Consider the following 19,885-nt stretch of genomic DNA (forward strand, 5'->3'; position numbering starts at 1 on the left):
CACAAACCAAAGCGCAACGAATCAAAGTAAAATGGTGCAAAGGATTTCTTGAAGTTGTGTTTGATAAGAAAAAATGTCCTAAAATAAGGGATCTATTTCTAGGGCCTTGGAGTTGATTATGTTGAGGTAGCCTATTGAGAACATGAAGGATTTTATTAAGAAAAAAGTGCCCTGCATGTGGAAATACATGATCTTCTAGCTTATTTATTATATATTTTACCAAATTTTGTTAAAGACTTGGAGAAACCTTTGTATATTCCTCATCATGCTAGACTTTCAAGAATTTGCTATGCTTGTTATGGAACTGTAACGTGCCCGCTTCTCAAATTGTAGGACACTCCTTAGCAGCCCATCGAGAGATCAATCTAGAGGACGCCACCCGGCACTCCCAAGGAATGACACAGGGTTTGTCAACTAGGGTCTCTCGAGTCTGCCTCGCAACGGAACTTATCCGGCCATTCCCACTAGGATCGACCTGAAGTCCAGGTTCCTAGCCAACATTATCTAAGGTCATAGACCAACTTTTTCCTAACATTTCTCGTTAACATTTCCTTTGAGGAAAGCTCTCGGGTAACCGAGACCACCCTTCTGTAAGATAGACCCATTGGTCACATCCACCATGCTTCCCTCGAGAGTTGTCTTAGTTATCTAATTACCTACCACATTATATTTGACATATAAAGGTAGCTTCCTTGATTAACCCGTTAATCACAGGTTCCTTTATGTAATTTAGGCCACAAACACGAAGACAGGTTAAAACAAGATCAAACACTTCCTTAACTTATCTTCGGATTAATGTGTGTCTCTTGCCCATACAAGAGAATTAAGTGCTCCTTTCTGCCTTCGCAAAAAAATCCTTCCGTCTTCCGGCAATAAAACCCCAAGGTTTATCCTTCCAAGATTCTGCCTTGTAACTAGTATCAAGGCCTCGAGATCCCATCCCGAGTCACGTAGGACACTTGTGTAGGGCCCGGAGGCATTGAGATTTATGGTCAGAGCCCCCACTGGCACTGAAGCATCCTCCTACACCAAGTGATTTACACGAAGAGACCTCTCGTGGCAGGTTCGGTCCACATTCCCAGCACAGATTCATAACCCCCTTGGTTAGGGTTTGGCTGCTCGCAGGGGGTAGCTAACGCCATCCTTCCTTAATTATCCATTTAGGAAATCAACCATAGCTGAAGCAAATAGCAAAGTAACAATTGCTAGGGAAAACATCCCTTTCGTTTCCATGGCAATCAATCATCTCAGACCCGGCCATGAAATCATCAAACACTCCCAACTTGGGTTAACATTCCAAAACCACATTAACAAACAGTTGAATGCACACCCTCTTGCTTCAAGGCCTTGCAATCCCATTGCATGCACAATCAGAATTTTAACTGGATGTATCAAAACACTTGCTTAACCTTTTCAAACCGCCAAGCATAACTTGGGTCAACAATCCATTTAGGGTTAGGTCACTAGCTTCAATTAGGCTTGGAGCGTATCCATTTGCGATAGTCCATGGCAAGATCGATAAAACAATTCGCACGCAATTATACTTATTCCTAATGCACCGGATCTCATGAAGGTCTAGGTTTCTATCCATCAGAGTCTATCATTTCATATGTTTCTTTTAGTCATGATCGTGAAGCATGATTTCTAAATGACTGTTCATGCACTGAATTGGTTTAAAAGCTATTATTTTATGTGAAATAATGCAAAAACCTTATCATTTTATGTATGTAAAAGCTATCATTTCATGCATATAAACTCTTGTGCGAATTCCAAACTCTGCCATTCCTCGCATGCAACTTAGTTCCTAGAGTAAACAAAACCCTATGCACGACATCAATCCTTTCATCCCTTCCTTGAGAAATAATTCCTAAATTAATTTTTAATGCTTAAAACTTGGGTTTGATTCGTGTGTGCTACTTGGTCATTTCACTCACCCCTCTAGCATTAACGGTGGCTTGGGTGCCTACATTTCCCGTGACTTTCTTCTTGGGAGCCATTCGCCTCGCGGGGATTGGGCAGTCTGACAGGTTTCGGGTTGACAGGTTCAGAAGAAGGACCGCTAGATGGGGTCCTTTTCTGAGAGAGTGGTTTGGGCGTGGCTCCTTGCAGTTACCGACTTTCACTTCTTTCTTTCTCCCTCCCTCTCTTCTTCTTCTTTTCACTTAATCTCCTACTCTCTCACTCTCTCTCCTCTTCTTTCTCCACTTATTCTCCTACTTTCTCTCTCTCTCTCTCTCTCCCTCTCTTCATCTCCTCTTACTAACTCTTCTCCTTCTTCTTCTTCTTCTCCTGCTCTTCTTCTCTCCCTCTTCTCTCTCTTCCCTCTTCTTCCCCTTCCTCTTCTCCTTCCCTCTTCTCTCTCTTCTCTCTCTCCCTTCTTCCCCTTCTCTCCTTCTCCTTCTCTCTCTTCCCTTCTCTTCCTTCTCTTCTTCTCCTCTTCTCCTCCCCTTCTTTTCTTCTCCTTCTCTTCTTTTCTCCCTTCTTCTTCCCCTTCTCTCCTTCTCCTTCTCTCCCTCTTCTTACCTTCTCCCTCTCCTTCTCCTTCTCTCTCTCCCTACCCCTTCTTCTTCTCCTTCTCTTCCTCTTCTTCCCTTCTCTTCCTTCTCTTCTCCTCCTCTTCACCCTCTTCTCCTCCTCTCTCTCCCTCTTCCTTCTCCTTCTCCTCTCTTCTCACTAATCACGGGGCGCAACTTGCTAGTGGAAAAAAGGGGGGTAGGTTTTGTTCCAAGAGGGAGGAAAGCTATCGTCATGGCAAGGTGGAGGCGTAGGTGGCTAGCGCGTAGGTCTCATAGCTGGGGGGGGGGGGGGGGACTTTGGTAGCAACGGGGGGGGGGACTCTGCCTAACCTAGAGGAGGGGGCGCACTCTGCCTATCGAGTCGAGGGGGGCTGCTAGTCTGGCGAGGGTGGAGGGGAGCCGCTTGTGGACTTGGAGGGGGGCCGCTGCCCTGTGCGAGGGAGGAGGGGGAGGTTTTATAGGGGGGCCACTTCCACCTGCGGCCTGCATGCCCCCCAGCTCCCACACGTCACCCTCTCTCTCTCTCTCTCTCTCTCTCTCTCTCTCTCTCTCTCTCTCTCTCTCTCTCTCTCTCTCTCTCTCTCTCTCTCTCTCTCTCTCTCTCTCTCTCTCTCTCCTTGCAAGATAGAGGGAGAGATAAAAAAATTTAAAAAAATTAGGGGGAGAATGTTCCTATGGGGGAGCACGGGGGTCATGGGGTGGGGTTGGGGGGACGGGGGGGGGGGGGGGGGGGGGGGGGGTTCCATGAACACTCATGATAACAAACTAGAATACATAGATATTGACATGCCATATATGGGAGAGCTTAAATTTAAGATTGCATGGAGTGAGTTTGTAGGCGCTTGCTACAATTGTGGGTTTTATGGCCATTACTTTAGGGGATAGAAGTTGTTTGAAACAATAGCCAAGTGGGGGTTGAAAGCTTTACGATAGTTTCTAACAAGGAAAATAAGGAGGGAAACTGGCAAGTAATTAGCAACCAACCAAAGATGTAACTAAGGACAAACAAAGATTATATGTTGTCGAAAGTACTTGGGGTAAGCCTCCTCAATTCAAACATTTTTTTAATAAAGATATGATTTGAAAAGCAAATAGAGGCAAACCAAATACTTTCTGCATAATGTCGCCATTATACAATTGTTATTGATAAAATAATGTGAGATTTGGAAATAACTAAGTTAATGTGCAATAAGTGTCAATCAAGTGTTTCTATTGAAGAAATGTGAATTAGTGGCACATTTGTATGTTTACATGGTGTTAAACACAAGCATAATTAATAAAATTTAACTCATGCATTTAAAACATAGGAAAATTCAAAAAACTCAAAATGGGATGTTTTACATTAAAACCAATTAAACTATTTGCATAGATGAGTTCATCTCAAAAATTTAGTTACTCTACAATATTACAGGACCTTAATCCAATACTAGGAACATATTAGGCTAAGCTCGCAAGGAACAAGTAAGAACATGTTTTTCATGTAATACAATAATGGGAGGAGGAAACATTTTGAGTGGGGAAAAAAACTCCTAATTAGCTTTTGGGAAAAATAGGCATGTTGAAAAAAAAAAAATTGTTATTTTAAAGGAAGGTGTGACTAACAAAGAAAAACATGAAATAACCCACTTTTTAAATTTATACCAAGAATAAAAGAGGAAAACTATGCCATGCTCACACACACACGCACGCATGCACACACACACACACACACAACATCTATTTAAACTTCCCTCTTTGGGCAAGAAATCCACATCCATTCATGATTAAAGTTAGGTTGAGCCCCTAGAGATATGAGACTAGAATATTGTAAAGAGTTCAATGGTGTGATCGATTTGCAACAAGATAGACAAGGCTAATCATAGCATCCTCAAGCATCTTCTCATCATAGCTCTTTCATGTTGATGTTTCTCTCTCATTCTTCCCCTAACAACTAATGTTACAACCCCTCTAAAGCATGTTTATACTTAAACTATCCCTAACTCACTTACTCTAGCCCCTTTTTGTATACAACCTTTGAGAGGTGATTCGGTCAACCAAATGCCTTTGGATTGAGCTCCACAAAATCAAGCAAACTAAAATAGCCCTACTCTACCTCATGCAACAAAACAATGTTTGAAGGCTATTTCCTTGTGTACAAGAAAAGGGTGTCCCAAAGACTAGTTCCCACGGTCTTGAAGCAACATGAAGAGATTTGTGTGAACCTATCATCAACAAGCCCATCGTTGAACCTAAAACACATCTCGAGACCAAAGTGTAATTTGAGGAAGCTTTAGAATCCCCACAACATAAAATAGTAGTAGTCTTGCATCACAACCAAAGGTTATGGTAATATCACGCACAATGATTCGTGAAATGAGGATAACTTGGTTTGTGTAAATTATAAATACATAAATTTTCATTAAATTTACATTGAATTCCTTGATTCTCTCTCTTTAAATCATGAAGGTGGTCATGTACATATTCATGGGAATATAAAAGTAACCCCAAGAGTACTAAGAAAGTACAATAAAAATGGTGTCTTGTTTCCAAAAATTGTAATGATCGAGTTTAACTAAATTAAAACCTAATAAACCCCAAAAACTTAATGAAATTACACTTTTACAAAATGAAAGACATATAAACGTGAGAGCGGATTTTTGAGCCCGGGATGTATCTAAAATTTGCCAAAAAATTTGGAATTTAGGGAAAAAATATTTAACATCGAAGGCGGCAGCTCCAGCTAGGACGATTTTAAGCACCAAGTGAAATACGACTCTTAAAAGGTGCCCGAGCGACACTTGTGGATTTTTGATAATTTTTCAGACTGCCGTGCGGGTTGTCAGGAGTTGCTAGTCAATGCGGGATGTCAAGTCGGACACATAGAAATTTATAGCACTTGAATCGGAGCTCGGACGGGGAAGGAGCCAAGAATCGGTCAAGATTTGAAAGGGTGGACACTTGGGAGACCAAGTGGGCATGACCTTTGGTAGCCCCCCAAAATTTTATGCAACATGAAACTTGACAAGAAATAGTGGAGAGAGAGAGAGCATGAAGAAAAAACGTCGCCTGCATCACGCTGAAAATTGCGCTTCATGTCACGGAGATAATGATTGCAGCCTACAAGCAACCTACCTAATCGATCATGGCCCCGATCTTCCCTCCATTTGCTGATGATTTCGCTTGTCTTCGCCCGTCCAATGATGGCCTGAATGAAGAGAGCCAATTCTAGTCTTTCTCTCTCCTCCCTCTCTCTCCCCTAAGGGGCTATTCTTGTGTGCAAGAGGGAAATGAAGACTGGTGAAGGAAAGCTTGTCCGGTTGGAACTGGATTGCTTCGGGATCAATGTAGACATGAAGATTGCTGATTGTGAAGATGCTAGACATTAAATGAGGGCTGACCCACAATCCCGCACCAAAACCGAGATCCCGAGACATGAAGCCTAAGCGGTAATTCAATTTTTATGAAGGAAAAATGAGTTTTTATGCTATTTGGTTGATGAAACATTGTTCCCATGGGCTGAATATGCATTACGATATTGTTTGCTATGAGTTTCAACAATTTGTTATCAGAAAATCAGAAAATCATAAGTGATATGGCTGAAATTAATGGTATAGAACCCGTAAAACACACGTTTAAGGGGAAAATTTGAATTTTTTGCAAAATAAATGGAAAATATGAGACATAATACCTACAAAACCCTGAAATTTTGCTGTCAAGGAACCTAAGGGCCACAGCCCATAATCAATCTTAATTTCTAGTCATTTTTATTGAAGAAAATAGAGGAAAAATACCAAAAAATAGAGAAAAATGGGTTTTAAATGGGAGAAAATAAGGAAATGGTAAAAGGAAAATTCCAAAAAATTACATGTGTGTTTGTGCAATGTGTAATGAAGGTAGAGCACGATGTTGGCCTTGGTTTACCCTCGTTTCTATGTTTCCGTCCGTGTTTATCGCTTTCTTTGTAAGGAAATACACATAAAACGACCTTTTCACCTATCAACGAATGCAAAACATTAAATGGTAGGGTGAGAGGGGAGGTTGAGCATCAAAATATAAATTAAAAACTGATTTATGTGTTGCATCATGCCTATAGGACGTTGTTTTAAAATAAAGGGAAAGGCAACATGAGCGTAAGGCTTGGTGTCTTTTCTCATTACATAAATGCTAGCATGGAAATCATGAAAAGAATTGTTTCGCAGGATGCACAATGTTGATTTTCTTTTTTTTGTGCACTAAACCATTCACATTATGCACTATGCACACGATTGAGAGTGTAAGGTTATCCCTTGCCGTAGGATAGAGGGTCGGTTTCCTAAGGGACTGTTAAGTAAGGGCATATGGTGTATCTCTTGGAAATACGAGAAATATAAAGAGAGGAGTTTGTGTTCGTTTGTTTTATATGTTGAGCAGCGCATCAAGGGGCTAATCCCTACAATGTAGGACAGCTGCAGTGGGGCCGCGGTGTTTCTACCGAGAGGTTGCCTCCATGTATGTGATTGTGGCATTGCCAATGCGTATGGGTTCTCCCTCTGAGGAGTTTAAGGGAAACGTTGGACTATAAACTATAAACGCATAGATTAGGCTTTAGGGCAGTTTGTCCTTTGGCATTAGATAGACACTCCTGGTCTGCGAGGCCTTGAGGGTGTGTTTGTTTGTCATGAGTATGAGGTCCGACTAGTGCCATAGCTAGTGCCGGCCCATTTTAGGTCCCATCAAAATGCAAGGGTAGATTCATGTGCGACATAGTTATTAAAAATTAATGTTATGTTTTTTGTTCGTGGTGTAGTTGTCTTTGGATTTTATATGCATGGCCATTAAAATTTAATATTATGCTTTCTCTTTGTGATGTGACTATTTTTGGATTTTGTATGTAATGGTTATCCTACCCCAAAAGCTGTACTTCTGACAACAAAACAAAAAAGAGGATATATTGGTAAAAACCATTGGGATTTCCACATTGATGAATCTTGAGTATCTTGTGGAATATTGGAAAAACTCGCCTTGCAGAGTGAGGGTCCTACACTCTTGCACGAGTGGGAGGTGTTCTGCTTTTTTTCATCACTCAAGTACCTCATAAGGCACAAGACCAAGTGGTAATTGCCCCATAAAAATGGATGGCTCTAGAGGCTTAGGGGAGTTTAGTTGGGCTCTAAGTCCCTTGTGATTATAGAACAAGTCCAATCACATACATCTTGACAACTTTGCTCTCTTTGAACCAAGTGCAATGCTAGCTTATAGTTGACCCTTCTTAGATGGGCATTGCGTTGCAATTAGGGGTGACCATTCACATGCCCTTTATGAAGTAGAACCAGAATTGCCATGTCCAACTACTCAAGAGGAGACCGGATGGTGTTGCACACACATTTAGAGTTTTGGTTGACTAATAGAGGACCTGTCTAGTGGAGGCACCTCAAACAATCAAAGAAAATGTTAAAGATAAGAAAACTATCAAATAAATGGAACTAACTAAGATAACAACACATGTTTGAATTGAACCCTTAAGATTAGTTTCACTACTTTCTTGGTGTGTGAACCAACCTTTTTCAAGAAATTGGAGATTAAAAACCTATTTGATTAAGAGAGATATGCCTTTACCATCACAAAGCCATGTTTGAGATTATGGAGAGGATGTTTATTCCTCTAGATCTTTTATGATTCCCTCAAGGTAGTTGTTATATGCTTCACTTTTGGCCATGAAGTCTAAAATGCACGAGAATCTATACATGCTAGAAATTCATACTCCAAATATGATATTGAGAGTCTGTTGGGCAAAAGATTAAAGATAGTCAACATGTACTATATGTATGCTTCATATGAGGATCGGTTGCTTGAGACAATATAGGTCCATTGATAGGTGACACACAAGTAGTGGCAAATGAAAGGGTGGACATTTTTCCATGGAACCCTATGTTTGAAATTGGATGTTGGGGATACTCTAATGTGCATGAGAAATGTGCTAGTTGATGCACCTATAGGAAGCCACCAACTTGTGAGGATATAGATTTTGACTAGTTTTACTAAGAATACATGAGAAATAGCCTAGATAACTATAGCTTGACTTATGATTTTGTAAACCATATTGCATTAATAAAGGGAACCCTTACTACTCTTGTAAGAACTTTGAGATATACTAGTATTAAATGAATGAGTTATTTTGGCATGCAAGTGATGAGGTCCATTATTGCATGCAGTTGATATTTGAAATCATGTACACAGAAGCTTGTCAAACACCCATGTTGAAATTCTGAGAGAATATCATAAGTATCCTAGAGAATATGCACCTTTGGACCTGCCTTAGTCTGCAAAGAGACTACTGAGCATGACTTGGGAAAGGGTTGATCCCTACTTCTAGTTGGATGCAAGGACTTGGTAACCCACCTCAAACTATTAAAGTGGCTTGAAGATTTGAAATTAATTAGAGTTTATAAGTACGATAACCTTCGAAAGGACAAGACAGAGTAGATGGAAAATTTGTCATGGTGAACCAGCAGATTTATTAGCATACCATTGGTATCTCTCTCAATAGAATTGCTCTCATAGGATAAACTAAGTCCAAGAATTACCAACTCTCTAAGTACCCTGAGCTTTAATCCTCAAACTTTGAATTCTAAAGAGATTTATGATTAGCATACCATTGGTATCTCTCTCAATAGAATTGCTCTCATAAGGTAAACTAAGTTCCAAGAATTACCAACTCTCTAAGTACCCTGAGCTTTAATCCTCAAACTTTGAATTCTAAGGAGCTTTCATAATGGTGGTTGAGAATCTCTCAAACATGTATCGTACTGAGACTATACCTAGATTTAATAGGGATGGTCTCAAGGAATGCCATAGAGAATATCCCATAATTTCTTCACAATTTACTTGGACCATGTTGGAAACCTCAACTGATCTTAAGAGAACTCAATGGATGGAGGAACTAAAGCTAGTCCATTGCTTTGTACTTGAGGGATAAGGGACAAAAGATATTGTGACCATTGGTGGGAAGAATATGACATTGCATCATTGGGTGTATGACCAAGTCACTCAAATCTTGCCCCTTGAGTTTTGATATACACGAGATATGCTCAAAATGGATTTTCCATCAAGGGAAACCTTCCTTTGCCTACCACTTATAGAGTCTCAAAAATTGCCACAACACAACATCCACGATTAAAACTCTACTGCCTATGGATAGCAATCCTCTTTTGACATAATCACAATCTTATTATTTTGCTTTAATTACACTTGTCTAAGAAAGGAAGGTTTAAAATTCTTGAGTAGCTAGATTCTAAAGTATGTATTGTGTATTACCTAGAATCACAAAGGCTTACGAATGGGTAACACTTATAAGGAGCTCCAAGAAAATAAACAACTCCTAAAGCAAACCGCACTATTGAAATTTAACGGACAAGGATCCTAGGTAGAACAAGTGCAAATGCTTGGATTGAAGATATGGATAACTACAAATCAATCCATGATATAGTCTTCTCACTAGCAAGGATATGCTCTAGGAGAAAAAAATGGTGCTAAGACAATGGGGTCACCAAGGCTTCTTGCACTTGGGAGAGCTATGAAAGGGTGATATTTATCCCATCCTTCGAATCCATCACGAAAACATTTTACCAAATGGATGGATAATACCTACCCCCATCCTTTGAATCCATCAAGATGAAAAAAATTTATAGCCTTTGAACTTGATCTTGGAACAATATTGCTTTAAGTTTGTGACACTCTGCAAAGTAAGCATCACTAATGGCAGCATCTCAATAGTTCACGAGGTTCTGTAAGGGTTTAGCTAAGAAGTAGCTATTCTGAGGTATAGATTGAGTCTTCCCTTCTCTCGACCGACAACAAGCATTTGATTGATTTATGCTCTGTTGGTGCTTATGGAAAATGCTTGCAATGCCTAGATGATACATCAATGCTCTAGAAAGGCTTTTGGGATTATTGGAGCTTGATTAGCTCAGTCATTGAAGTGTTTATTATTGCAATAATAGTTTGGGTAGAAAGCATTCAACAATGAGCTTCATGTTTTGAATACCTATTATACTTACTCTCTTGTATACTATTGGATATAATTACCTCTGCTTATGGGATGATTTGAATTTGTATGCTTTGGTCACCTACACTTACCTCTATCAGTAGTTTGATAGTGCATATTGGTTGTGCACTAAAGCACCATTGCTCTTTGGCTAGTTACTTGTTTGCTTTATCCTTCTATTGATTGTAGCTTGTGGACAGCTATACCCTCTTTTGTTCCCCCCCTCCCCTTTTGGATTAGTTTTGGGATTGTTTTGCTAGACTTACAATAGCTTGTATTCTTGTCACTTGCAAACATTTGTAGTCATTATCATATGTTCATCAGCTGATATTGATGTTTATCAATATTGAAAAGCTTGATGGGAATAACTTCCAATACTAGAAGACACAAAAGTCTTAGTGTAAAAGAGGTAGCTTAAACCATTGAAGTTAGAGGGCATAAAGCTTGAGATTTATGATGTAGAGGATTGGGTAGAACTTTATGAGCTATGCAAGTCCACTATCATTTTGTCATTATCAAAGCATGTGCATTTTAATGTCATTGACACTGAAGGTGGTGCTTATGCATTATGAAAAAAGATTTGTATTCTTTATGACAAGCAAACTCTAGCATCTCAACTGCACTTAGGAAGAACATTGATGCAACTCACACTCCTCATGCATTGAGTGTTAGAGGCAGAAATGGTGGTAATGGCAATAATAATTGTGGTAGAGAATCATAGCCCACAATAGGGGCAAGTCTCAGCCTTGTGGGAAATCTTGTAGTAAGTCCCATGGACATAAGCCATTTTTGATATATTATTGTGGGTAGTAGGTTCATATTAGGTTGTAAGTGCCATAAAATGCGCAATAATAGGCGTAATGAGAAGAGCAAGGGGAAAGTGCAGGACAATGCAAAGATTGATGATCGTAGCATTGTATCTAGTAAGTCTATGATGATTGAAGAGATAAATGTAGTGCAACCTTGTTGGGGGTAAAGGCGCCTCCGCCGTGCCGCCCCGTGTATTACTACACTGACAGTACCCGCCACTGCACACTGCAGGTGGCGGGCACCCGTCACGTCACTTTATTCTTTATTCTTTTAGTGACAGTTTGAATAAAGGAAGGCCCGGTCACACATTGTGACTGTTGGAGTTCCCATTTCTTGTCTCTCTCTTTCTTGCTCTTGCTCTCCCGCCATAGCTCGCGTGCAAGCTTCGATCCTTCTCACCTTTCAACTAGTATCAGAGCTTGGCATTCTCTTGCTCGAGCTCGACTCGGTGCTTCCCGACCTTCGCATCGACTCGCTTCACGCATTGGGTCTCCATCCCGGCAGCCATAGCCGACCTCTTGAGCTCCCGACTCTCCCCGGCTTCCCGAGCTCCATCCTGGCCTTCTTGACCTTCATCAGGGCCTTGCCCTTGAGGTATTGCTTCAGCATTTGCAGGCATTTGAGTGTATTCTCAGATTGAAACAGGGCAGGAACAAAGGGCAGCCACTCTTCTTGAGCTCCATAGCTCATATCTTCCCTCCCCTTTGCATTGGGCTTTCATGGCTTGGTATGTGCCTACCTTGGGCCATCATTGAGCCCCCCATTACCCCCTTTTCAGCCCATGTGGAGCAACAGCAAGTTCAGCACCAACAGGGCAGATTGCATCATTTTTTTCCAGGCTGTGAGCACTCATCTACTTCAGCTCCACACTTGGCCATTGCTTCTTGCTCTCTACCTTGATCAAGAGGGCTATAGACTTCATGTTTGATGTCATTCAAGCTTTGGGTATTGGTCTTGATCTTTCGGGGCTGATTTCTTCAGATTTGGGACTGTCATAAACTGTCATAACAGGCTGAAAACAGGGCAGCACCATTGGCATTAGCATTTGTTGCTTATACTCCATTCCGGTTGTGCTATTTGATGCCCGTATGCGGTCTACATGATGCCTAGTGCCTTGGGAATGTATGCACATGATTATGCCATGATTTTGGCTTGAAATATTGGCTGATTTGGGACTGTTATTTACTGTTATACAGTGCTGGAAACAGGGCAGCCACACTTGGCATTGGCATTTAATGCTTATACTCTACTCCGGTTACCTTGTTTGATGCCCGTATGCGGTCTACTTCCTACCCGGATGTATTGGGGATGTATGCATTTGGTTTGACCATGATTTTGGCTTGAATTTGGGGCTGAAATCTACTGTTTAGAACAGTAAATACATGCTGGAATAACAGTGGGCTGAAGGTACTTTACATGCTTTGGCACTTACCTACCGATACCGGATGTATGCTTTGAGCTTTGGCATGATATCTCTGACATTTGGGGACGACTTGGAGCATATGTATGAGATTATGGGATGCTTTTGAGCTTCGCATTAGCTCCGTCTTCACTGGCATTTGGACCGACTCGGCATGCTCGTGGACCACCTATGCCTCATGTCTCTGCTTGACAGTTAGGCTTTTGCATTACATGCTTTGGTTCGTGACATATGCTATTTGGTTCGTGTATGCCATGCCGACATTTGGAGCTTGGATTTGGATGTATTTGAGCATTCCCGGCTTACTTGATCACTGATCTTGGTTGCTATTTGGATGTCATTGAGTTGACCGAGAGCTTATTTGGGCTTATGTATTGCTTCATGGTTAATACGACCGGTGCTTCATGTATGTCATGCTCTCTCGGATGCGCTTGATGCATTGACAGGGTCACTTATCACTGGTGCTTTCTCTTGGGTTGTTTGAGCTTCTGAGCTCGCTTTGTATGCCTTTTGTGCCAGTGGGAGCATTTTACATGCTTTCTTGACCTTTGACAGTTGCATGCTATTGGAGCACTTACATGTATTTGAAGCAGTTTATGTCTTGAGCAGCTACATACACATTGAGACTTTGGGATCATACTCCGATCTTTATGGATATGCATTGATGTACTCTTGGTTCACAGGATGCTTATGAGCTGAGTCTCATATTTGGATCTTTCTCTTTGAGCAGATACCTATTTGTGTCAGGTTTTGGCAGTTGCAGGAACACTTTGCCTAGAGTGTCTGGGGGTGTGCCTTTCACTGGCAGATGTTATTTTGACATGCTTGGTGTTGAGCTCATGTTCTTTTCACTGTCATTGGCCTTGCTTATGTCCGTTTCATGCCGGCTTTGGACCTAGCATTGTTTGCTTGACATTGGATCCTATTTTGGGACAGTTTGCTCTCTAGACTGCATACCTGCAATTTATTACAGCAAGCAGTTATTGGTGGACTGAGGTGTACTTTTCATGCTGAAATATCCTGATTTGGTGTACCGCACCTAGTACTAAGTGGGCAGCAACTTTTGGCACACTTTGCTCACCCTTTGGACCCCGTTTTGGTCATTTTTGGGCAGTTTCTGCAGTAAAACAGCAAGCAGTTTTGGACTGTTTGGGCATTTCCAGCCTGCATAATGGCGTCATCTTCGCATGATAGTGCCATCTTTAACATTACAAAGTTGGATGGTACCAACTACTCTTACTGGAAGAGTCAAATATGGCAGGTTTTGGTGCAGAAATCTCAGATTAAGCCACTTCGGTTGAGTGGGGAGCAGCCTGAAACTATGGACATTGACGACTGGCTTGAACTTGATGAGCTATGCAAGTCCACGATTGTATTGTCTCTCACTGAACAGGTACATTATAATGTATTTGAGGAAGCACAGAGTGCATGGGATCTATGGAATAAGATCAAGAATCTTTATGATAAGAAAAGTCCGGCGAGTCAGATGTACTGGTTGAAGCAGCTTATGGATCTGCGCATGAAGGATAATGCGACTATGTCTGCTCACTTGAGCCAGTTCCATGCTATACTGAAGAACCTGACTTCGCAGGATATCACCTTTGGAGAGGAAGTAACTCCTCTTTTCTTGCTTGGAACTCTGAATGAGTCATGGGATGTATTCCGCACTGCTCTTTGTGCCTCTAGTGCTACTCTAAAATTGGCAGATGTTGAGAGTGCTCTTCTTCAGGAAGAGGTGAATCGCAAAAACTTGGATGCCTCTCGTGGTAGTCATGCTTTGACAGTTAGAGGCAGGAATGACATGTATGACCGTGGTAATGGCCGAGGCCGTGACTCGCAGAAGGGTCGGTCTAAATCTCGTGGTGGCAAGTCGCGTAGTAAGTCGCGTGGACGCAATGCAAATGTCACTTGTCATCATTGTGGAAAAAAGGGCCATATTAGACCACAATGTCATGAGTTGCGCAATGAGAAGCGCAAGGATAAGGGGAAAGATAAAGTGCAGGAGAAGTCCTCTGATCGCAGCATAGTACCTGCGAAGTCCAACGTCAAGATTGAGGAAATTAATGTCACGCAGACTGAAGAGTCCGATGGTGGTGATGAGTTTATACTTGCAGCTAGTTCTTCTGATGCTTCACACTTGACTGAGACACCTAGTATGTATGCACAGTGCTGGTTATTGGATTCAGGTGCGTCCTTCCATGTGACGCCTTACCGTGAGTGGTTTCACTCTTACCGTACTGTATCTGGATCAGTCAAACTTGGAGATGACAGGTCTCTTGATATTGTGGGCTGTGGAGATATTCAGTTGCAGTTTTCCACTGGCAGTTCCTTTTTGCTCAGGGATGTACGTCATGTACCTGCGCTTACGCGTAGTCTTATGTCTGCAGGACAGTTGGATGATGCAGGATTTCATGTCTGTTTTGGGGATTCTACCTGGAAGATTACCAAAGGCAGACTTGTGCTTGCTAGAGGCGCCAAGGCTGGCAGCCTCTATCCTCTTGTTGTATCTGGGTCTTCTGTAGACCATGTTTTGGCAGTGGGCTCTATCCCACATGTATCACTTTGGCATGCCCGTTTGGGGCATATGTCTTTGAAAGGAATGAAAATGTTATCTAGTTTGCAGTATCTTCCGCCTTTGGATTATGCATGTTTTGACTCTTGTGATCATTGTCTTTATGGTAAGCAGAATAGGTCTACGCATAAGAAATCGGGTAGGCCACGCATGAGTGAGCCCTTGGCATTGGTGCATTCCGATGTTTGTGGGCCTATGCCTTGCATGTCTATGGGTGGCGCGAAGTACTTCGTTACCTTCATTGATGATTTTTCTAGGAAAGTGTGGGCTTATCCCATAAAGCAGAAGTCCGATGTCTTGGCAGTTTTTCAGAGATGGCTTGCTCTTGTTGAGAACCAGACTGGGTATAGGCTGAAATGCCTTAGGACAGATAATGGGGGAGAATATGTCTCGCATGCTTTTGAGTAGTTTTGTGATGACAGGGGTATTAAGCGTCAGTTGACCGCCCCTTACACCCCACACCAGAATGGTTTGGCTGAGCGCATGAACAGGACTATTCAGGAGCGTGTGCGCTCTATGCTTAGCCATGTAGGCCTACCCCCGAGTTTTTGGGCTGAGGCAGTTAGTACGTCAGTGCATGTCATAAACCGATCGCCTTCCAGTGGATTGGATTTCCAGGTTGCAGAGGAAGTTTGGGCTAGTAAGCCACCCTCTTATGCGCATCTCCGTGTCTTTGGATGTGAGGCATTCTGCCATGTGCCCAAGGACAAGAGGAGTAAATTGGATCCAAAGAGCATTAAATGCATATTCCTTGGCTATGGTGAGTCAGGAGAGATGGGCTGTCGCCTATGGGATCCGCAGGCGCGGAAAATAGTACGCAGCCATGATGTCGTCTTCCATGAAGACAAGATGCACAGGCAGCCCGAGAAGGTGGTTGAGATCCGCAGAGTGATCTTTCAGGAGGAGCCTAAAGCTCCAGCACAGCCAGTAGTACAGCCTGCAGCAGTTCCTCCACAAGGCCAGGATGTTGGACAAGTAGTTAGACAGGCAGCAGAGCCTGCGGTGAGACGGTCTGCTAGAGATAGACGTCCACCTGACAGATTTCAGCCCTCTATGCATTATGTTTTGGTTACAGATGCAGGAGAGCCTTTCACTTATGATGAGGCTATGCGCAGGGGTGACAGTCACTCCTGGGAGAGGGCTATGCAGTCTGAGATAGACTCCCTGCATAAGAATGAGACTTGGGATTTGGTTGCCTTGCCTAAGGGCAAGAAGGCTTTGCCATGCAAGTGGGTGTACAAGCTGAAAAGTACCCCTGGACACCCCAAGCCGGCATACAAGGCTAGATTGGTAGCAAAGGGTTTTAAGCAGGAACATGGTGTGGACTTTGATGAGGTCTTCTCTCCTGTGGTTAAGATGACCACCCTGCGCTTAGTCTTGGCTTTGGTTGCACATCTTGACTTAGATCTATATCAGATGGATGTCAAGACGGCTTTTCTACATGGGGACTTGCATGATGAGATCTATATGGATCAGCCTAAGGGCTTTGAAGAACCTGGCAGGGAGCACCTAGTGTGCAAGTTGAAGAAGAGCTTGTATGGCTTGAAGCAGGTACCTAGGGAATGGTATCATAAGTTTGATGCCTTTATGCAGTCACAGGGCTACAGCAGGAGTGCTATGGATCCGTGTCTTTACACGAAGAAAGCCCGTGATGGCAGTTTGCTTATCTTGGTACTCTATGTTGATGATATGCTAATAGTAGGGAAAGCTCATGATGAGCTAGATGCTCTTAAATCTCAGCTAAAGAAGAGCTTTGAGATGAAGGATTTGGGACAGGCCTCACATATACTTGGGATGCGCATTAAGCGCGATAGGCATCAGGGACTTTTGTATCTCTCACAGCGGGAGTACATTCATAAAGTCCTTGAGCGCTTCCGCATGCAGGACGTAAAGCCTATTGGCTGTCCATTACCTTCTTATGTGAAGGTATCATAGGCTGATTGTCCGCAGACAGATGAGCAGAGGGCCGAGATGGCCAAGATCCCTTATGCATCAGCCGTGGGCAGTTTGATGTATGCCATGATAGCCACTCGTCCAGATATTGCACATGCAGTTGGTGTTGTGGCACGCTATATGGCTACACCTGGCAGCAGACATTGGGATGCCGTGAAGGGTATCATGAGGTACCTGAAGGGAACAGCAGATATGTGTATTTGCTATGGCAGCCAGGATACAGGGGTCGTGGGGTACACTGACTCCGATTATGCAGGACATGCAGATAGTAGGAAGTCCACTTCTGGCTATGTATTCACCTATGCTGGAGGGGCTATCTCTTGGATGTCCAGGGTTCAGAAGTGTACGGCTTTGTCTACCACTTAGGCCGAGTATGTTGCAGCCACTGAGGCTTGCAAGGAGGCCATATGGTTAGGCCGTCTAGTTGCTGACCTTGGGATTGATGCTACACCTACACTGCATTCGGATTCTATGAGTGCCATTCAGTTGGCTAAGAATCCGGTCTTCCATGCGAAGACGAAACACATTGAGGTGAGGTATCACTTCATACATGGTGTCGTGGAGGACAGGTCTGTTGACCTTGTCAAGATCTCCACTGACGAGAATCCTGCAGATTTGCTCACGAAGAGTCTCACTACTAAGCGCTTTGCCTTCCTCAGGAGGTTGATGGGCGTTGGATGAGATGTCACCTTTCCTCACCTATGTACATTTGTACTGTCTTTTCTTTTTCTTTTCTCTCTCACTAGGGCAGATTCGCCTTTAAGTGGGAGGTTGTTGGGGGTAAAGGCGCCTCCGCCGTGCCGCCCCGTGTATTACTACACTGACAGTACCCGCCACTGCACACTGCAGGTGGCGGGCGCCCGTCACGTCACTTTATTCTTTATTCTTTTAGTGACAGTTTGAATAAAGGAAGGCCCGGTCACACATTGTGACTGTTGGAGTTCCCATTTCTTGTCTCTCTCTTTCTTGCTCTTGCTCTCCCGCCATAGCTCGCGTGCAAGCTTCGATCCTTCTCACCTTTCAAACCTAAGTCTGATGATGACTATATCTTTACTACTTTGTCTCTTGATGCTACTTAGTTGACCGATGCTTCATCTACTTGCTCTTAGTGTTGGCTGCTTAATTCAGGGGTCTCTTTCCATGTTATCTCCCATTAGGATTGGTTTTATACTATTAACCCCAATTCGAGACGGAGAAAAATAAGTCCAATAAAGTTCAAGAAAACTCCAAATGCGGACACAAAGGAAGAAGCAAGAAGGGAAATGGCCAAAAGCGCAAGGGTGACCTCAAAAGCTAAGTTAAAGGCAAAAACACATTTTTAAATGCAAGGTGCCCCTAAAACTTTTGTAAAAGAGCACTAGGCTCCCTCCTGTACAAATTGTAAAGGGTAGACAACCATAGGTAAGAGAAAGGGCAACTAGAAGGGAATGGAAAAAAGGGGGCCTTGCCACAAAGGCTAATCATGTAAAAGACATGGGTGCCCAAAGGGATAAGGGCTTTGTATATAAAGTCAAAAGTGAATGAGAAGCTCATTCTTTGGTGTGTGGCTAAAGTGAACTCTTCTTCTTCCCTTCTTCTCTCCTTCTTGCTTGCTTATGTGTGCTTGAGAGAGGGAGTGTAAGAGTGTGAGGGAGTGAGTATGTGAGGATGAGGGATCTTGGAGAAGAAGCTCTCCATCATCTCCTCTCTTCTTCTTCTCTTCTCTCGTGTGTGGCTATGGAGGATGGAGCTTGGAGGTGGAGGCTTGAGGATGCTTGAACTCACATAACGAATTGTGGAGCTATTGGCTTGCTTGAAGGAGGAAGCTACTCATTCAAGCATCAAGGTAATCTCACTACACCCCGGTAGGATCGAAGGTGCATCCACTAGATGAGAGATAGCCATGTGTGCTCGCTTGAAACACTTGAAGCAATAAGCCATCCGTGGGTCTTGGTGGTTGAGCGTGAGCCCCCTCTACATTTTGGTTCCGTTACTGGGAAAATGGACTCAAGCTTGAGTACTTGCATGCCTCAAATCGAGCAACGAAGTAAGGGTTTCATCCCTGAACTAGAGCTTGAGATAGGTAGGAGATTTTGGGGTTTTAATCTTCGCAACAAGTAATTATTTCAGTTTTTTGATGATTAAGCAAGTAGGAGGAATCATTTCAGTATTTGGGTTTTGATTTTTTTTGCATTTAGAGTAGGATAGGATCGAGAAATTGAAGTGAAAAGCTTTAGGGCTGCTAATGTAAAATAGGCCCAAATAGGGCGCAAAACAAGGAAAAATGTGAAAAAAGAGTGCTTAGATGTGTTAATGTCTCAAGGGGAGTGATTGGAGAGGTCAAGCCTGGGCAAGGGTTTAAAACCCAAGAGATCAAGGGAGAAGCTCATTTGCAACAATACAATTGAGAGAGAGAGAGAGAGAGAGAGAGAGAGAGAGAGAGAGAGAGAGAGAGAGAGAGAGAGAGAGAGAGAGAGAGAGAGAGAGAGAGAGAGAGAGAGAGAGAGAGAGAGAGAGAGAGAGAGAAGAGAGAGAGAGAGAGAGAGAGAGAGAGAGAGAGAGAGAGAGAGAGAGAGAGAGAGAGAGAGAGAGAGAGAGAGAGAGAGAGAGAGAGAGAGAGAGAAGAGAGAGAG

The sequence above is a fragment of the Lygodium microphyllum genome, chromosome 14 (assembly GCF_053477565.2).
Source record: "Lygodium microphyllum isolate KBCC chromosome 14, Lygodium_microphyllum_v1.1.10, whole genome shotgun sequence".
NCBI lineage: Eukaryota > Viridiplantae > Streptophyta > Polypodiopsida > Schizaeales > Lygodiaceae > Lygodium > Lygodium microphyllum.